Source organism: Lactuca saligna, chromosome 3 (genome assembly GCF_052625555.1).
Source record: "Lactuca saligna cultivar CGN05327 chromosome 3, ASM5262555v1, whole genome shotgun sequence".
NCBI lineage: Eukaryota > Viridiplantae > Streptophyta > Magnoliopsida > Asterales > Asteraceae > Lactuca > Lactuca saligna.
In genome coordinates, this window is record NC_136419.1 from 8,439,682 (window position 1) to 8,459,830 (window position 20,149).

Sequence of the window (20,149 nt, forward strand, 5' to 3'; positions counted from 1 at the left end):
GAAAGAATTGTCTGTCTAAACCGGATGTACCATTTGATCATATCTTCAAAATATTTAACATCATCAGCCGAATTCTCTTTACACCGTTTAACAATAAAAAGCACATGCTCCAAGCAAGTTGTGGTGTAAAGATGCTTATCAGCTAAAGCGAAGAGACATTTCTGTCCTTCCGCTCTAGTGAACATAACTGTGTTACGTCTCGGATCAATCTTGCCCAGCTGCATTTGATTTAGATCACTGGCCGATCCCACAGGAGCAATTTTGGGTTTCTTCTTGAAGACTGTGGCGACCTCCTGATCCATAAGGGCAACCTCCATGATATAGCAGATTAACATCCTTTTGACATGGTCTAGAATGGGACCATATTCAGCTTCATTGGTCAAAAGGATGTTATACAAGACGATCCAATCATGAGGATTTAGATTCAGTAGATCTGCTAGAGAGATGAGATGAACAGATTTTGCAGATCCCCGAATCAGTTTGAACCGAACGTTTATGAAGCGTCCCTCAGTGTAAGGCTTTAGCACCCGAACATTGACAATCTTCTGAGCGCTCCATGTAAGGAATTGAGGACGAGCAGCCTTCAGGTAAAAGTCAATGAGCTCCCTGTCAAGCTCAGCGTTCGGGTGAGGGACATCAAAAATATTAGAGAAGACGTGAAAGATAAACGCCTTTCGAGTCAGCGGCATATCGAACTGCGAATCGACAGAATTGCTGCAGTCGAACGATATGACCGGCTTGAGCCATAGGATGCTGGGAGTTTCGATGGCCTCTTTGATCAAGCGTTCCCTGGTCCAGGCAGGGAAGAGAGTCTTTCGGCTCTCAAGGAGATCGTGGGCTTCTTTTTGCTTACGTTCGGCTACAGCAGCCTCACGTGCCTCACGACTGGCATCATCACCAACCTTGCGACTGTTCTTTCGTTTCAAAATGTCGGCAATGGTCTCCTTGTCGCCTTCTTCATCTTCGTCCTCAGCTATATCTTTACCTTTGTTCTTCATACCTGAACTTAAAATTTGATGAGTTGAAGATGGTTCAGTTGTATGAGTAGCTTTTGAGGAAGGAGGTGGTTTTGAAGCTTTTGAGGAAGGAGGTGGTTTTGAAGCTTTTGAGGAAGGAGGTGGTTTTGAACTTGTCTTCTCATCTCCCCCTTGTTTCGGAATGGACACGAAACTTGGGAGGCCTTCGACCTTTTTTAGTAGATCAATGGCTGGAGAGAGCTTTTCAGCAAGGGATCGCCTCACCGAAAAGTTTAATATTGGATCATGTGCTTCCAGGATGTTTGAGATGACAGCGTGGACATCCGAAACACACGTCTTAACCACCTCCCGTTCGGAGCGAAGATCTTCCAGCTCTTGTTGAGATTGAGAGAGTTGAGTGGTCTTGACCTCAAGAGCCGTTGTTTTTAATGCCAGATCGTCCATTAAAGAACGCTCGGATGTCAGATCTTCTTGAAGCTTGACGAGACGAGCTTCAATGGAGGCTGTAAAAGCCGAGTTGTCGTCGCTTATGGTTTTACGTAGGTTGGCGAACGATGGCAACTCCGATGTGACAAAGGAGACCAATTGTTGGATAATCGGTTCCAATGATGCCTTTGTGTCAGCTGCACTTTGTTGCATTGACTGCAGTAGAGCAGAGGCATCAGAAAATAGTTTATCGACTTTTTCGGTCGCTGCCTCACATGCTCGGGTAGATGCCTGAATTGCAGCAGTTGCTGAGGCTGCTGAATCATGTTGGGCGCTGGTGAAGGCATCTACGATCTTCTGAAGTGCAGCTTCAGACAGGGTTGATTGTTGGTTGGACGAGGAGGCGAGAAGGAGATCAATCTTCTCGTTGAGCTGTTTTAGATGTTTCTTAGTGACATGTGCATCATCCTCCTCATCACTCTGAATTTGAAACGGACTATAGTAGACCGAATCAAAGACCATGTCTTCTCCCCCAAGATAAGGGTTTTCACCCTCAGAGGCATTGCCATGAGAAGAAGAGGGTGGAGAGGTTGGGGGTGTAGAGGGTTTATTAGGAGAAGGTTGAGTGGGTGAAGGTGTAGTTTCGGTTGGTTGTTCGGTATGGGTAGTTTCGGTGGGTGGTTGTTTATGGGTAGTTTCGGTTGTGTGGGTTTTGGGTTGAGGAGGTTCGGCTACATGGGGTGATTCAGTGGTAGTGGTAAAGATTTGAGGAGGAGAAGGAATTGGGGAATTGGGAATTTGAATCTCTGGGGTAGGGGATCGAGGTGGTGTATTGCCTCGTGTAGGAGAAGCATCCCCTTGAGAGTCGTCAGAATCCGAACTCTCACCCTCAGAGTCACTCGAAGAGGAGGGTATAATGAGCTTTCGCTTTGGTTGAGTCTTCCTCTTCTTCGGTGGGGGGGAAGTGGCAGCTTTTGTCTGTTTCCTCTTCTTAGGTGAAGGCCCCTTTGAAGGTTTTTCTACTTGCTTTCCTTTATCCGCCTTTTTACCTTTGCTCAATGGTTTATCTGCATCGTGGATAGATCTGAGCATGTCCGGGGTCAGAACCCTTGGACCAGAAGGTGTTAGCTCCTTAAGCTTTCTGATCAGCCTGCTATCCGAAGGTACGCTTCCATATATGGACTCCGGAATCGAGCCAATAAAGGAGAATTTGGAGGCATCGGAGATGATGATCTTCTTGGTGTGAAAAGTACCAACGGAAGTCATCGATGCACCTTCGACAATGGGAACGTCGAATCTGTCCATGGCCCATTTGGTGATCAGAATCCAGAATCGGGCCAATGAAACTTCAGAGTGTCTGGATGAACATGAGAGGCTCTGAAGAAGTTGTTGCCATAGAACGAACCCGTAATCCAGGTTGATCCCATTGTAAACTCCATACAAAATAGTAAGGAACAGACGACTGGCACCGTCTGAACCTGAGCTTCTCTCCGACAGTCCCTTGAACAGGACTGTAAATAAACCGTTCCATTGAGGCGGTAAGCAGGACTTCTTGAATCTGGCAACGGATGTAAGAACCTCCGTGTATCCCATGTTGTAAAACATGCTATACATATGACCAGTTTGAATGGACTCCGGATGGACTCTGGATGAGTCAGAAGCAAATCCGAGTAGAGAGCAGAAACGAGGGCGAGAAACGGAGGTTTTGTGGTCTCCAATCTCGAAGAATACTCGGTCGACAGCCTTGTCATAATATGCAGTCGCGTAGACCTGCGATAGAGCCTCCATTGGCACCGATGCGATTCTGGATAGTGCTGGTTCGAGTTGAGAGTATTTTAGGCATTCTATAACCGGCGACATGTAAGGATCGTATGCCTTTGGGTTAAGATCAATTACTAAGCATTGCTGTGGGCGAATGGGAAGGATTTGGGATGTAGCATGAACTGAAGAAGAGTCAGCCATGGATGCAGGTGTGAAGAAGATGATGAACAGGAAACTGTATGGGAGAGTTTGTGGTTTGGAAATTTTGAGAGTGGTAAAGAGGTAAAAGGAGGTATAACGGGCTATTTATAGTGGGAGGGAAGAGAGAGAAAGATCGTTTCAAATCTCTTATGGATGACAGTTGGGACGGATGATGATCATGTAGGAGAGAGAGTGTCAGATTCCTAGGATCACGCCGCCCAATAATCGCCGTTTCATAGGGACAAGCCGTTACTATTTAACCACGCGCATTAAATGCCATAGGACAAAGAAAAACTTAGGATTTCAAAAGGAATGTCCGTTATTAATACGATCAACCATTTATTGAGAAATGTTGAAAGGCTTCTTTTAATTCGGCTAAATGAAATCTCAGAAAGAAAGATAAGGACAAGATCCCAGGGGAAGAAAAGTTATGGTTAATAACATTTTCATAGGAATCACATAAAATGGTACTTTCATCAATTCGTTAGTAAAAGCTTGAACAATATAATCGTTCACCGTCAATTCCTTAGGTGTTGAATTTTGGGTTTCACTTAGTTCGTAGTGTCATAAAACTAAGATCATAAACACAGATGTTGTACAACCATAAACCTCAGTGGTAAGTGCTGAGAGTCTCAAGGGTTACCATGATGGAATGAGTGTAGTGGAGAAGTAATAGGAGATGGTGTAAGATAACAAAAGTACCTCTACTGCAAGAAGAAGGACTAAGCAGGAAGTTCTTAACTCATGTGAGAAAAGAATGAGGTAGCTCACGATTAGAATAAATGAAGTGGCCTTGTTGGGAAGACAAGGTTTGTGTATACCAGGTCATGAAGGCCTTTATTCAAAATCTTATGAGGCTTGAGACACATACAGCAGCATGCTTCTAGGGACAAGTAGGAAGTCCATAAAGTGTAACCACATAAACAAATAAAAACAAAAAAAAATTTTGGAATTTTTGAGGTAAACCGAACGCGAACCTACGATTGGTTTCGGTTGAGAAAAGTTTTGAAAAACCGAACCCGAACGTTCGGTTGGTTTCGGTTCTACAAAATTTTGAAAAACTGAACCCGAACCTTTGGTAGGTTTCGGTTGTACAAAAGATTGAAAAACCGAACCCGAACCTTCGGTTGGTTTCGGTTCTAGAAAATTTTGAAAAACCGAACCCGAACCTTCGGTTGGTTTCGGTTCTAGAAAAGTTCGAAAAACCGAACCCGAACCTTCGGTTGGTTTCGGTTCTATAAAATTTTGAAAAACCGAACCTGAACCTTTGGTTGGTGTCAGTTAAGAGTTTTTTTTTTTTTTTTTTTTTTTTTTTTTTTTTTTTATAGTAAAAACAGAATTGTACAGCCAATACACAACATTGAGAAACTATCTTTGAAGAAAAGAGTGGGTTAGATAGTTGAGACGAACCCTAACGTTCGGTTGATATCTTTAAGTTTGGTACTGATTCAGATTCCATCATACCAAGTCCTTGCAATATTTTATTGAATGATGCTTCAGGAAGAGCTTTTGTAAAGACGTCAGCCAGTTGATCAGTGGTTCTTACGAAGTGAACTTCGACGTTTCCATCTTCCACGTGATCTTTGATGAAGTGATACCTTAGTGCTATGTGCTTGGTTTTGGAGTGCTGCACTGGGTTATGACAGATCCTAATTGCACTTTCGGAGTCGCAATATAGTGGGATCTTCTTCATATTGAGTCCATAGTCTCGAAGTTGGCTTTGAATCCAAATCACTTGTGATGTACATGATGCAGCTGCAATGTATTCTGCTTCGGCTGTGGATAGCGACACGCATGTCTGTTTCTTAGATTGCCAGCTGACTAACTTCCCGTCAAGAAATTAACATCCACCAGTCGTGCTTTTTCGGTCGAGTCCACATCCTCCAAGGTCAGCATCAGAATAGGCTTGAACGAAGAAGCCTGAGTTGGATGGATACCATAGACCTAAGGAGGTGGTTCGCTTGAGATATCGTAGGATGTTCTTCACTGCAAGCATGTGAGGTTCACGAGGGTTTGCCTGAAATCGAGCACAATAACACACGGAAAACATGATATCAGGTCTGCTAGCAGTAAGATACATTAACGATCCAATCATTTGACGATAGAGCGTGATATCAACAGCTGGTTTGTCTAGAGATGGGGTAAGCTTAGTGCCGAATGCCATTGGGACTTTGACTTTTGAGTCTCCCATCATACCGAACTTTGCTAGGAGAGTCTTCGTGTAAGCTTCCTGATTAATAAAGATGCCTTCGGGTCCCTGTCTTATGTTTAAACCAAGGAAAAAGTTAATTGGACCCATTGAGCTCATTTCAAACTTAGTCTCCATCAGCTTTCTGAATTCAGCCGTTAAGCTTGGATTCGTGGAGCCAAAGATGATATCATCGACATAAATTTGAACTATCATAAGGTGGTTACCTTCCTTTTTGCGAAAGAAGGTTGGGTCAACCGAACCTTGTTTGAATTTAGACATCTTTAAAAATTTTGTAAGCGTTTCATACCAGGCTCTCGGAGCTTGTTCAAGGCCGTACACAGCTTTATCCAGAATATAGCAATGATTTGGATGCTTTTCGTTCACGAATCCAGGAGGTTGCTCTACGTACACCGTCTCTTCAAGTTCTCCATTGAGAAATGCACACTTGACGTCCATTTGGAAAACTTCAAAGTTCTTGTGAGCAGCATAAGCCAGAAATATTCTAACAGATTCTAGCCGAGCTACTGGAGCGAAAGTCTCTTCGTAGTCTATCCCTTCCTCCTGACAATATCCCTTTACCACCAGACGAGCCTTGTTCCGTATAACATTACCTTCCTTGTCCATTTTGTTCCTAAAAACCCATTTGAGACCAACAACCGAAGCATCTGGAGGAGTTGGAATTAGGCGCCAGACTTTGTTTCTTTCAAATTCGTTCAACTCGTCTTGCATTGCTTGAACCCAATCAGAGTGATCGAGAGCAGTGTTAACTGTCTTTGGTTCAACTTTTGATACGAATGAATTGAACATGCAAAATTCTACCTTTGAAAATAAGGAAGTTTGTTTTGCCTTCAGTTGTGATCGGGTCAGAACCTTTTCAGATACATCCCCAACTACTTGAGAGACAGGATGATCTCTGGTCCATTTGATAAGAGGAGGGTAATTTGGATCAACAGTTGGGTCTAATTCAGCATTGATTATTTCGTCTAGCTCAGATTGGCTATCATAACTGAGTGTCACATCATCATGTTCTACCTCAGTTGGTGTACTTTGGAAGATATGAGGTTCGTGTGATTCTAGTGGGCCTGAGCTTGCTGGTGTTGAGACCTCTTCGGTTGAAGTTGTGGAATTTGGCTCCCCCTGGACTTGAGCGTTTGGCTCCCCCTCGACTTGAGTACTTGGCTCCCCCTCGACTTGAGCACTTGGCTCCCCCTCGATTTGAGCTTCGTTGGAAGGAGAGTCGTTACAGATTGATTCTTCTTCATACATTCTCCTTGCAACATCTTCAACAATCTGCTCCATGTGATCAACTTTGTTATCTGCTGCACCAGCTTCAGAAAGTGAAGCATTCTCTGGTTCGTCAAAGATCCCCAGAAATGTCTCGAATAGATTAGCAACCGAGACTGTAACCATGCCATTTGTAGGAAAGATTTCCCTAGTGATATATTCTTTAGCCTGCAGCTTCTTGACATAGTTGTCGTCAAAGGTCACATAATACGTCTCTTCAATTTTTCTTGAACGCTTGTTTAGGACCCTGTATGCCTTGGATGTGAGAGAGTAACCCAGAAATATTCCTTCGTCGGCTTTGACATCAAACTTGTTGTGGTGTTCTTTAGAGTTGAAGATGAAACACCTTGAGCCGAACACATGGAAAAATTTCACATTTGGCTTCCTGTTGTTCAATATCTCATATGGGGTGAGTGCGAACCTTTTGTTGAGATATGACATGTTCTGTGTAAAACAAGCAGCAGAAATAGCATCGGCCCAAAAATAAAGAGGTAAAGAAGCGAAACTTAGCATAGTTCGGGCAGCTTCACATAAGGATCGGTTTCGTCTTTCGACTATTCCGTTCTGTTGTGGTGTGTAGGGAGCTGAGAAATTATGACTGATTCCCTTCTCTGCAAGAAACTCTTCAAACTCCCTGTTCTTGAATTCGAGACCATTGTCGCTTCTGATGTTGCGAACAACCTTCTTGAGCTGTACTTCAATTTGCTTAATAAACATTTTCAGCTTTTGAGTCGCTTCAGATTTGAGCTTTAGAAAGAACACCCATGTAAATCGAGAAAAGTCATCAACGATAACAAGAATGTACTTGCTACCACCGATGCTTTCGATAGATGAAGGACCACACAAATCAATATGAATTAATTCGAGTGGTTCAACAACTTTTGTGTTGATAATAGATGGATGACTTTGACGACTCTGCTTTCCCATTTCGCATGCAGCACATAGATGATCCCTGTCGAACTTGAGTAATGGAAGGCCCCTTACATGACCTCCTGTAACAAGACGATTGATATCTTTGAAGTTAAGATGAGATAATCTTCGGTGCCACAACCAGCTTTCGTCGGATTGCGCTTTTGACAATAAGCATACAGCTGGGTTTCCTTTGATGGGTTTCATGTTTAAGGGAAACATTTCACCCTTTCGCTCTGACTTGAGAATTATTTTATTTGACTTTTTCTCTATAATTTCTGAACCTTCATCATCGAATGAGACTTTGAGACCTGTACCTCCAACCAGTTGAGATACACTAATGAGGTTGTGTTGGAGTCCTTCCACATAAGCCACCTTCCTTATAGAGAATTCCCCATTGGTTATCATCCCGTATCCCTTTATGGTGCCGAAAGAATTGTTTCCGAACTTGACGTTGCCACCATTTGCAAGCGATCTGTACTCCCTAAGCTCCTCTTTCCTCCCTGTCATGTGACGTGAGCAGCCACTATCAATGTACCATTCTTCGTCGAACTGCTCGTCACTTATAACCTGCAAAATTTAGACAGATTTAGGAACCCAAAGTTTCTTGGGTCCACGTGAGCTTTGCATTGAAACAGGAGCACTGAGAGAGATATCAACAAGATAAGTTCTTTTTATGAGAGTTGTTTTATCTTTTCTTTTAATGGTGTAAACTTTTATTTTGTTAAGATTAGTAGAGTTAGTTTCGGTCTCTGGTGTGGATTTATTGATCTTCTGCTTCCACTTTTGCTCAGTTGATGAATGAGATTTAGAACGAGATCGATATGAAACAGAGGGTGAAGAAGAATTAGAAGACTGAGATGAATTAGAATTAGAAGGAGACTCTAGGTGACCCTTTTGTTTTTGATCATAGGAAGGACCAACCTTAGAGTTTTGCACTCTTTTGTCTTCAGAACCGAACCTTTGCGTTCGGTTGGAGCTACCTTTGGAACCGAACATCTGCCTTCGGTTGTTATCCTTTTGTAAACCGAATCTTGGCTTTCGGTTGATGTCTTCTTGTGAACCGAAACTTGACTTTCGGTTGGTTTCTTCTTGTGAACCGAAACTTGACTTTCGGTTGATATCTTCTTGTGAACCGAACCTTGACTTTCGATTGATATCTTCTTGTGAACCGAACCTTGACTTTCGGTTTTTGTGACTTTCAACTTTTCCAGCAGGAATGTTTTCATACTTTAGATTCTTGTCTTGATGAGTGAAGTATGCATTCTGGGAACGCCAGAATTGTTTCCTTTCAGAAAGATTCTTCCGGTATCTATTATTCCTTTCTATCTTCCTGTTCCGCATCTGAGAGGGTTGATGATGAACATTTGCTTTCGTTTTTGCTGACTCCTTGACCGGTTCCATTTGAACTGTGGTAGAGTTACTTTGAGCTGAAGGAGCCTTAGGAATGTCTGCTTTTGGTGAGTGAACATCCTTCTGAGGAGTGTCTTTTGTACCACTAGTGCTCGGCTCATTGAAGTTATTTGGCTTATTCAATGGTTCGGGTATGTATCTTCCTTTGCTCTTCCAGGAAGTTCTTTCAGATAAACCAATGGTTTCGTCTGCATTATCAATGGGAGCTTCCCAGAAGTATTCATCACAGCCATCAGCATTATCTTCGTTTACAATAGCTGCAAGTTCAGCTGTTTGATGTTCGGTTACTCCTGTTACCTTGTATACTTGATTTGGAGTAGTCCTGACCTTTTGATAGACAACAGCTTTCTCAACTAATTTCGGGGACTTTTGATGGGACAACCGAGCGAATTCTACAGAATTTTCAGAAATTAGATTCTTGTGATTTTCTGGCTCGGTTTTAATAAATTCTGAGCAGTCAACCGTGTCCTCTACAGAAATTTCACTCATATTGTCGTCCTCGATAAGCTCAGATGCATTTTCAACATCAATTTTGTTTTCTGAGCTTATGTTGGCGTTTAAAGAGTCAAATTTTTGCATGGTTTCGGTCCTCAGTTTAAGTCTGTCATTTTCATCCAAAAGATTTTTAAGCATGAGCTTGTGGTCTTTAGATTTAATGAAGGACTCAATTTTGTCCAGTCCATACATGTAGGTGGGATTTATGTCATCAGACGATATCACACTTTCACAATTATAGGCTTCGGCATCGATTTCATCTTCCTTAAATTCTAGGAAGGGCAAGATCATGCGGTGAATCCTTTGGCCTATTTCACAATCCAAGTGAAGCTGAGTAATATTAGAATACAGACGTTTAGCAATTAAGCAAAAAACATTTCATTGTTTTAACAATTTCAAATTGTCTCTTTGCAAATAAATGTTTTCATCTTTAATTTTGACTAATTCTGATTCCTTCAACTCTGTCCACATTCTCCGCTCCTCACTCTTCGACGCTGCCCTGCTCAATTGATCAGTTAGGTTAGAATTTGTGACCCGAGTTTGAGTTAAGCTACTATCTAGATGAGATATTCTTGTATTGACACTTTTTAGTTCTTTCTCATAAGAGGATGATGGTACTTTACATGAAACAAAAACAGATTGTACCTTCTTTATCAGTTCATCAAGCTCATTGAACTGCTGGCTGAGTGGTTTGGTTGTGAAGCACATGTCCTCCTTTGCATTCTGTCCATCATTGCCTCCATCGGTGTTGTATCCCCTCAATTGAGATACGTCAGAAACCATAAGGCATTTACCACCACTGCCTTCTTCCTTAGACACGAACGCCTTTCCATGAGTAGGCTGCCTCACTTCCTCGTCTTCTGAGTCGGTAGACCAAACTTCCGTGCTACCGAACTCATCACCTGGAACAGAACCCTGCACAATAAGAGCATTACTAGGCGGGTTAGCAGCAGACTTCTTCTTTCTCAACTCATCTAGCCTTTTCTGCAACACAGCTTCCTCATCGTTCCCATCATCTTTCTCAGCCATTTTCTTGAGGACACAGTCCTTAGCATAATGATTTTTCCCACCACAGTAGAAACAGCTCACTCCAGAGTCGCCGTCAACCTTCGGTTCCTTCTTGTGCTCCTCAACTTTCGGTTCATTAACCACCTTTTCAGAGCTGTAACTTCCCTGCCAGTTTCGGTTTTTGTTGCTGGGAAATTTCTTCTTTATGAACCTTTTGGGATTGGATACCATCAAGGCATAATCTTCCGATGTGAGATCATATTCTTCCAGGCTGAGGTCTTCATCCTCCATAACGGCTTTACTTTTTGACAAGAGAGCCAACGAACCGAGACTGGAAACGACATTCTTCTCATGCACCACGTTTTTCTCTTGAGACTTGAGAATTCCCACCAGTTTCGCCAAAGAGTATGATTTAAATTGCTCATGGGCTTTAACCGTGGAAACAACTGCTCTCCACTTAGACCTTAGACCATTCAGGAATGTAACCTTCTGTTCGATGAGCTTCCTTTCGATATCATGTTTGATCATCTTGCTGAGAAGATGATTGAAGCGATCGAACGTCTGGGTCACAGATTCTTCAGCCCCTTGTCTGAATTCACCAAACTCAGATAGAAGCAGAGTTTGAATAGAATGTTCGAGATCTTCGTCTGTAGAGTACAGTTCACGAAGTCTGTCCCAAACATCCTTCGCCGTCGTGCATGAGCTAACCAATCTGAATGTATCGGACTGAAGGGCGAACCGGATCAATCTTAGTGCTTTGATATTGCATTGGAACTTGTCCTTTTCATCTTGTGCAATGTCTTTCACGTCCTTGAGCAGATCATTGTATTCTTTTTGAGTTTTAATGATTCTGGACGTTGCAGAATGAGAGAACGGTCCGTTTGTGATGGCTTCCCAAATCAAATACCCATTTCGTTCTTCTATTCATATTGGATCCGGTCTTAAGTTTTATCCAAAAATCAATTCATGTTAGTCATTTGTTTTGATCCAATTAGACTTATTCGAATCTTACTTTCATTTGGTCCAAATTCTTGGCCGATTCACTGTTCCTGCGGCCCAATTGTTTCAACTTTTGTTTATCGCTTTGTTCATATATCGTTTATCGGCGTTTGAAATAACAAAATTCTGAATCTCGAATGTCAATATTCTTGTTCGATTTAAGGGTTTATCTTCATGGCGATTGAGCATTTTTTTTGGATTTCACAATTCTCGATTTTCGTTTAATCCGCTAATGGTTTTGTTCTTGAGTTGAGATTTCTGAAAAATATATTCTCAAAATCGATTTTGATTTTGTTCTTCGATTATCTGCTTGAACTAAGTTAATCTATCATGTTCCATAATCGATCTGTTTAGCTTGGAAATTGAGTTGAGAAAAATTGATTGTGTTGTTTGGCGCTGACTGTTATGGATGGTCAAAACCGAAAATCAAGAATCAGATCAAAAGGCTTAATGTTGAAATCGGAACAGCAAAATCACTTAGTTGGAACAAATATCGGATCTTGAATCATGTGTGGTATTAATCAGAATAGTTGGAATCTATCGGAACCTGCACAGAATCATTCTTTGCCAATGGAAAATACATCTGGAATTATCTTGATGCCATGTACGCAATTGCCAAGTCAAACATGTAAGTCATAATCGAAGGAATGATGAGTTACCTGTGAATGAATGAAATCAGAATCGCGACTACAACCGGGAGTGTAATCTGGGTAGTTGTGTGATTATTCGCAATTGAAAGTCAAAGGCACATTCAGAAAAGTCAAAATCGCTGTGAAATTCTTACCTGTGAATGCTCGTTTACTGTTCTTCTCTTTGGGGTATAATCGTCAAAATTGAAGCGAATCTATGATTGGGTTTGTTTGTTGCCTTGGAACGAAAGAAAGGAAGACAGAAAGCGAACTTGGGTTCGGGTGCTAGCTCTTGGAACGAAAGGGCTTGAAGCGAATGTAGAGTGAGAACAATAAGCGAACTGGGAATGGAGACTCGCCTTGGGGTATAATCAACGGAATTGGAACGAACCTCTATCTTGGATTCGCGTGTTTAAGCTGGGTTCGGTTGTTAATGGTTGGAGCGAACGAAGGATGAACCGAAAGCGAAAGGAGTTTCGCCTGATGAAGCTTGATTTGGAATAAGAAACGAACCGAATGTTCGGTTCGCGTGAATAAATGGCGATCTTGAAACGAACCTTGGTTCGGTTGGTTGTGCTTGAAACGAAAGTGTGATCTGCGTGTTTTAGATTTTGGGGTCTAGCACTTGTTCCAGTCGTGCATTCCTTTTATCAGCGTCTAAATTGGGGAAGAAGATAGTAATGTTTCATTTTTGCTCCCTGAAGCTTCAACGATCTGACACTTTTGGTACCTGTTGTTTTCACAGCTTGGTAATTTTGGCTAAAGTTCAGAAATTGTTACAAATCAAGGAGAAATTGATGCAGAATTTCTATCTAGTCCCCTGACTTTCAGCAAAGTGACAGTTTCAGTCTATATTTCAGAAAAGTTTGCAATTTTAAGGGCTGGTGAACAGTTTTGGATTTTTCAACGCTCATATTTTTTCGTGAACAGCTAAATAATGATTCCATCAAGTCTTGGCGGTTCGGAAAGTCGTTTTTTTTTAACGTCAAGTTTTCACGATTTTTTCCGGATTTTTTTTGTGCATATCTTTTTTTCGTGGGGGAGCATAGTAAATTTTTATCCATTCAAGATCATTCTCATGACCTTTTGAAGGCTTTATAATCATGTTTTTGATTATAAATCGGGGGAGAATTTGGTATGGCCATTCGAAATTGGATTTGTGACTTTTCAAAGTCGAAGATTTTTGATAAAGCTTGTGGGAGAATTATGAAGGTAGCTTTTTTACAGAAGTTCTTCATCGAGCTCTACTAAGGTTTTTACAGAGAAGTATCCTTTACAGCAGGAGTTCTTCATCGAGCTCTGCTAAGGACTTGTTATATCTCCGACTTCTTGTATTTTCTCGATCAAGTGGCGTTACGAATCTTAAAGTTTGGGTTGTTACATGATATTTTTTGATGGCTTATATCATTAGCTTATTTGAAGATCGTTGTGACTTGGAGGGGGAGCTCTTCAAAGACAAGAAGTGATTCAGTTTCTTTGTTCTGAGATGGGTTTTATGGCGGGTTTGGTTTTCATGAAGATTCTTTGGGATTACATTCGAAAATGAAGTTTAAAGACATTACTTCAGTGCTTGATTTATATATCCTAGAGCCCGTGTTTGAAGACCATTGAAGAATCAAGATTCGTGGATTGCTTCATATATTCCTCGTTGCAGATCTTTTTATTTGCTAGATGCTTGTTTTGGAAGTTAAAGCATTGTCATCCATTCCATACTTTGAGGGGGAGATTGTAGGGTTTCAAAGCACTCCATGGATGATGGCAATGGGCCCCTTTGATGAATTCTAGGTTAAAAGCCCAAGACTTGTCTTTTCCCTATAAATAGTCATGTATTATTCATTATTAGGGTTAATAGTGTGAGGCAAAATGTAGCCGCCACGTGAGGTTTCTTGTATAGTTAGATTATTATTTCTTAAGTGTAATTTGTTCCTCACAATTCAATAAATCGAGTGATCATTCGACATAATCTTCATTATTGTGTTTGTTCTTATTTTCCGCATCTTGTTCATCAAATCACAATTAGGGTTTTAATCCCAACACTTTCATTTTTGGACTTATGATTTCTGGGAAACTATGATAACAGGAATGTTTTGAAACTATGTTGAAAGCGATTTTGATTTTAAATAGTGTTTTGGGAACAATGGTTTTTGTAAACACTTCTTTAGAAAAAGGGTTGTTTTGAAAAGTTTAAATTTTATGGATGTTACAAGTTGGTAGGAGAGCCTTGGTTTGAGTGAATTGAAGGAACACTCGTGTGAATCCATTCTTAAACTAAGGAAACAAAAAGGTTTTAAAAATGATTTTTAGAATTGTTTTAAAAAATAATCAAGAAAGGATGTAATGTGAATGATCAGTTGGAGCAAGTTTACCCTAAGTTTCCACACTATTATTTCATATTATGATATTTTAGAACAACATGATAGTAATAGGCTATGGATCTTCAGGGATTGCATGATAGAATTTCCTTATTATATGAGGTCTGATAGCCTAGGGTTTTTCCTTATAGGTGACTTAGAAGATTTAGGATGATTCTTCAGGAAAGCATAGGTAGGTGTGGAAGGTAGTATCGGGCCTGTACTACTGAAAGCACAGGATCCATACACGAATCAAGAAGAGTTTTGGAGAATCTAGGAAGCATGTGGAATGAGGATTCTTGGGTATATTCAAATCTTTTGTATGTTGTCCTTCTATATGGCGTTGAGCACTCAGGAAAAGGGTTCAGGTTCTGGTCCCGACTAAGGGGAAGGTACTGAGTCGATCATCGGGTGGATAAGGGAGTTTATCATATTGAAGGTTACCTGCAGTATTTTGGAATGGACTTTTGTCGACTTTTAGGATATAGATGCTCAGGAATAAGGATGGGTATGGTATTTTTGTTGAGCCCCAGTGGTGCTATCGGTTTGGGTTGATTAGTCCAGACCTAGATTATCTTGTGGATTTTGAGTTCTCAAGGGTTTTGCTCAAGGTTGTGCCTTCGATTCGCAGAACTCGAGGATGGATTGACCGTTATATTTGGGTTGGGGATTTTAGTTGATCGTGGGGTCTGGAGACAGAGTGTTGCCACAGTGGCGTGCAACTAGGTTGATGCGTTATGGATGTTGGTGATGTAATTAATGGTCCGTGTTCTTGGGTTATAGGCAGGTCATGTATCGAATTGGCAATTGCAAATTGCAGTCAAAGAGTGTATGGTTATATCATAAGTTGGTATTGGTTTATGCTCTTGTAAATCATCCTTAATGTATAGTGGGTATGATTAGGAATTTCAGAGATCTTCAGTTGAAATTCAGTATTTTCTTGGGAATTGTTTGATTCTTATTGGAAGATCATCTTGGGGGTATTATTCATTCCCCGGGTTAGGGATGGTTGTGCTTGGTTAAACCAAGTTGAGTTATAGTTTTCTTTAACACCAATGGATAGTAGTTCAAACCCTAAGTGAGGGAGAACTAGGTATTATGTTTGGAGGATCGTCGATATGTTTACATTATCGCATTGGAACGTTGAATCATAGGGTTTTATGGTGCAAGTATATGGGATATCGGTTCAGGATGTGGTTAAGGCGAGGGTATATATTGAGTGGAAATTGGATCTATGTGTTAGGAGGTTCATGTAATGCCTCTCAGCAGAACGTGATTGGTTAAGAAGCTAATTGCAACTACGAGTTCCTTTGGGTGCCAATGAATATATAAGAATCACTGGGATTACTTAGGTCGAGTATCAGTGGTAGAGGGAAATGGTCAACTAGGTGTAAGAATTTATAATTTTAGTCTAGCTTGGGCAAGAATCGAGTAAGGAATCAGTTTCAGGATTTGGTGCGTTCAACCTCATAAGAGTTGTGGATCATTTGACTTAATGTCATGTGCATGATTGTTGTTCACATCATTTATCAATTAGTAAAGGATTTTGAAGGTTTTAGTGTGACAGTTGAAGTTCTATGGATATGTCAGCTTATCGTCAATTTAGCATGTTTTAAGTTCCTTTCATCTCTTGGTATGCTTGTTGTTAGGGTCAGGATCCTTACAATATTCAATATCCTCAAATATTTAGGATCCTTAGGCACCTCAGGATCCAAGCTAATTACTATTATTATTTTTATTAATATTTATAATGGTCATATTTTGTCTATATAACTAACATGTGTGCATAAGTAGTCAAGGGAAGACCAATTCACAATGAAGAATCATCTCAACAATGCTAAAGACCTGGAGTACTTGGTCAAATAATGTTCATGAAGCTAGTCATAGAGGATCCCGAAAATATCGGACATCTTGTTGGCTAGTTTAGACTATAAATTGACACTTGTATTTTGCAAAAAACACACTGTTTTATTTCACTAGAAGCTTACTCTACGAAATTGTTCACTTATTCTTACGAAGAATTCACTGTAATCAACATTTTATATCAATAAAATCATCAAGGCAGGTGACCGTTATCACCTCCCAAGGTTTTGTGCCAGAGATCCTAGCAAGGATCAAGGGCTTTTCTTGTAAACCATTGTGTTACTTTCTTTTATCATTTGCAATTACCTATTCTGAACATCACAACCTCTCATTCAATTTGGTTGATTAGCACTTAGGCAGTTTTTGAGCAAAACAATATGATGCCCACTGTGGGGCCGTGGTGTTCGAAATACTCTAGAAAATCATGTCTACATAACCGATCCTTTCTTCATCCTTTGCTCCTTCCATTCCAACTAAAAACCTACTACCTCCTCCGAGTGGGCCCCCTACTCAGAGGAAAACACATGAAACTTCCAAGAAAAACACTCCTCCGGTCACTAACCAAGGAAGATTGGGATCCATAGGGCTCTAAGATCCGACTGCATCGGTCACTACTGTCGAACCCTTTGCTATGATAAGGAAAATGACACAAGAGGTGACCCAACATCAAGAGCAGAATAGAGCTCTACAAAAAGAAGTGGAAAGGATGAAGGAGAAATTCTAGAAGTCCTAAGGAGCAACGCCCACGGTTGTACAACCAAGGATCCTAAACTTTGGCAATGCGGGATCCTCAGAGAATCACCAGAAGAACACAGTTCTACCACTGTGGCGTCGCCCTGGGGGAAACCATAGACAACCGAGCATCTTTGATCAATGATCTCAATGAAACTTTTGATACTCCTAAAAACCGTGATTTTAGTAACTTCTTAAACATCAATACTACTAATACTAACTATACTAACGTTGATGCAGGAATAAATCCAACCATGGCCAGGGAACTACAACAACTAAGGCAGATGATCTCAACTGTACTTGGAGTGGTCCAACCCATACCAGAATCATCTCCTACAAGTCACAGGATCTCGAGATTCTCTCTAGTGATAGTCAATATCGAAGTTCCTAAGCGCTTCCAAACCCCTAGCATGAAGCTATACGATGGGACTATAGATCCTGAAGAACATATAGCCTAATACAGAGAAAGGATGGAGAACATTCCAATCCGAGGACATTTGAAGGAAGCTTGCCTATGCAAAGGATTTGGTTTAACCGTTACATGTTCAGCCCTCAAAAGGCTGCTAAATGTTCCCCCATACTCTATTACTTCATTCGCACACTTAGTCAATATCTTTAATAACCAATTTTCTTGCAGTAAAATCTTCGAAAAGATTACTAGTGATCTCTAATGAGTGGTTCAGGATCCAAATGAGAAACTTAGGGAGTTCGTTAACAAGTTTGGCAGGGAAGCTTTGAGCATCCCCAACATCAACATGGCCACCGCTGTAGAAGCCTTCAAAATGGGACCTATAAAGGATTCACCCTTCTATGAAGACCTTGTGATGACCCCATGCAAAAGATTGGATGAGGTCAGGTGTCGGGAATTGAGGTTTGTAAGGCTTGAAGAGGATAGAGAAATCCAGAATAGAAGCAACCTTTCGATTTAATATGAGAATCCCAACATAAAGGCCGAATACTCGACTCCAAGATCCTACAGAGCGAAGCCTTATTCCAAACTGGATCATCACAAGGTCAATGCCCTCGAGGATGAGGGAGAAGAAGAACTTCCTAAGATTACTAACTATTGTTTTTCTGTGGATATTTCAGGTGTAATTCATGCTATATATGATCTTGAAGACAAAGTGAGATGGCCGAAGAGAGATAACATGCCCACCACCTGGAAGGACAAGTCCAAATGGTGTGCTTACCATGAAGACTTCTGCCATATCATGGAGGACTTTATAGCCCCGAGGATAGAGATCAGCTACCTAATTAGCAAAGGACATCTCAAAGAGATCATCGGGAGAAAAAGAGATAAATCCAAGGAGAACAGACAAGATGGTCACAAGATCCTAGAGAAACCAGGATCCCTACCCTCTGACGCTAAGATAATCAACATTATCTCGGGTGGATCTAACATATGTGGTAGTTCTTATTCACAGGAGAAAAGACACGCCAAGATCTCTAAAACATACAAGGAAGAAAAACCACAAAGGAATACCATGATCAGCAATGAAAAGGAGATCACGTTTGATGAGACGGACAGGGAAGGAATTTAGGATCCTCACCATGACGGACTCATAATAATGTTGTATATGGCCAACCATTTCGTCAGAGGGATCCTTGTTCAATATCATACTCCTAGACGCACTAAAAAGGATGAACATCTCAGAATCAGAGATAGTCAAGAAATCTTCGGTCCTCATAGGATTTAGTAGGGAAACGAAACACATGATTGGAGAGATAAAGCTACAAATATACATAGAGGGGGTAAACTCTATAATTTTTTTTGTATTCTTGACACCTTATCTTCTTACAATGTGATATTAGGTAGACCATGGATCCACGAGATGAAAGCAGTTTCATCAACATACCAGCAGTGTGTAAAACTGCCGACTCCATGGGGAACATTGAAGATCATAGGAGATTAACAAGAGTCGAAGTAATACTATAAGACCTCTAGTAAATTTACGACCAAACCTCAACAAGCATAGCAATTAAGGCAGGGGGCACGATGCGTCCTCATAGGATCCTCAATGCCTAAGCAGATCGAGAATGATCTACTGAATTTCCTAAGAACCAGACGCAAAACATTCGCATGTAAACACGAATATATGATAGGTATAGACAGGTGTATTATTACTCATAAGCTTAATATTCATCCTTCTTTCAGACCAATACACCAAAAGAGAAGAAAGTTTGCACCCAAAAGGAACCAAATCATTCAAGAAGAGGTAGAGAAGCTCCTCAAGAAAGGGATGATCAAAGAAGTGAAGCTTCTAAGATGGATAGCTAACGTGGTTGTTTTACAAAAAAATAAACGGAAAATGGCGAGTGTGTGTAGACTATACAGATCTTAATAAGGCTTGTCCAAAGGATCCTTTCTCCTATCACACATTGACTCCATGATAGACGCGATGGCTGGCCACGAGTTCTTGACTTTCATGGATGGTTCATCAGGATTCCAACAAATCTAGATGGAGCCATACGATCAAGAGGACACATCATTCATAACACCAATAGGTATATATTGTTATACTGCAATGCCTTTCAGTCTTAAAGATGCAAGTGCAATATATCAAAGGTTGGTGAATCAGATGTTCAAAGACAAGCTAGGGGACACTATGGAAGTTATTCTTGACGACATGGTAGTGAAGTTAATGAAACCCGAAGATCACCTTAGAGACCGTAAGGAAGCATTTGACATCCTGGACGAATACAATATGAAGCTAAACCCACTCAAATGTCACTTTAGAATGAAGTCAGGCAAGTTCCTTGGATACATGGTAACCAAAAGAGGGATAGAAGCAAGCCCAAAAAAAATTAAAGCAATCATGGAACTAAGATCCCTATCTTCGACAAAAGACATCCAAAGGTTAACTGGAAGAGTAGCAACACTCAACAGGTTAATTTTAAGACCCTCATGAA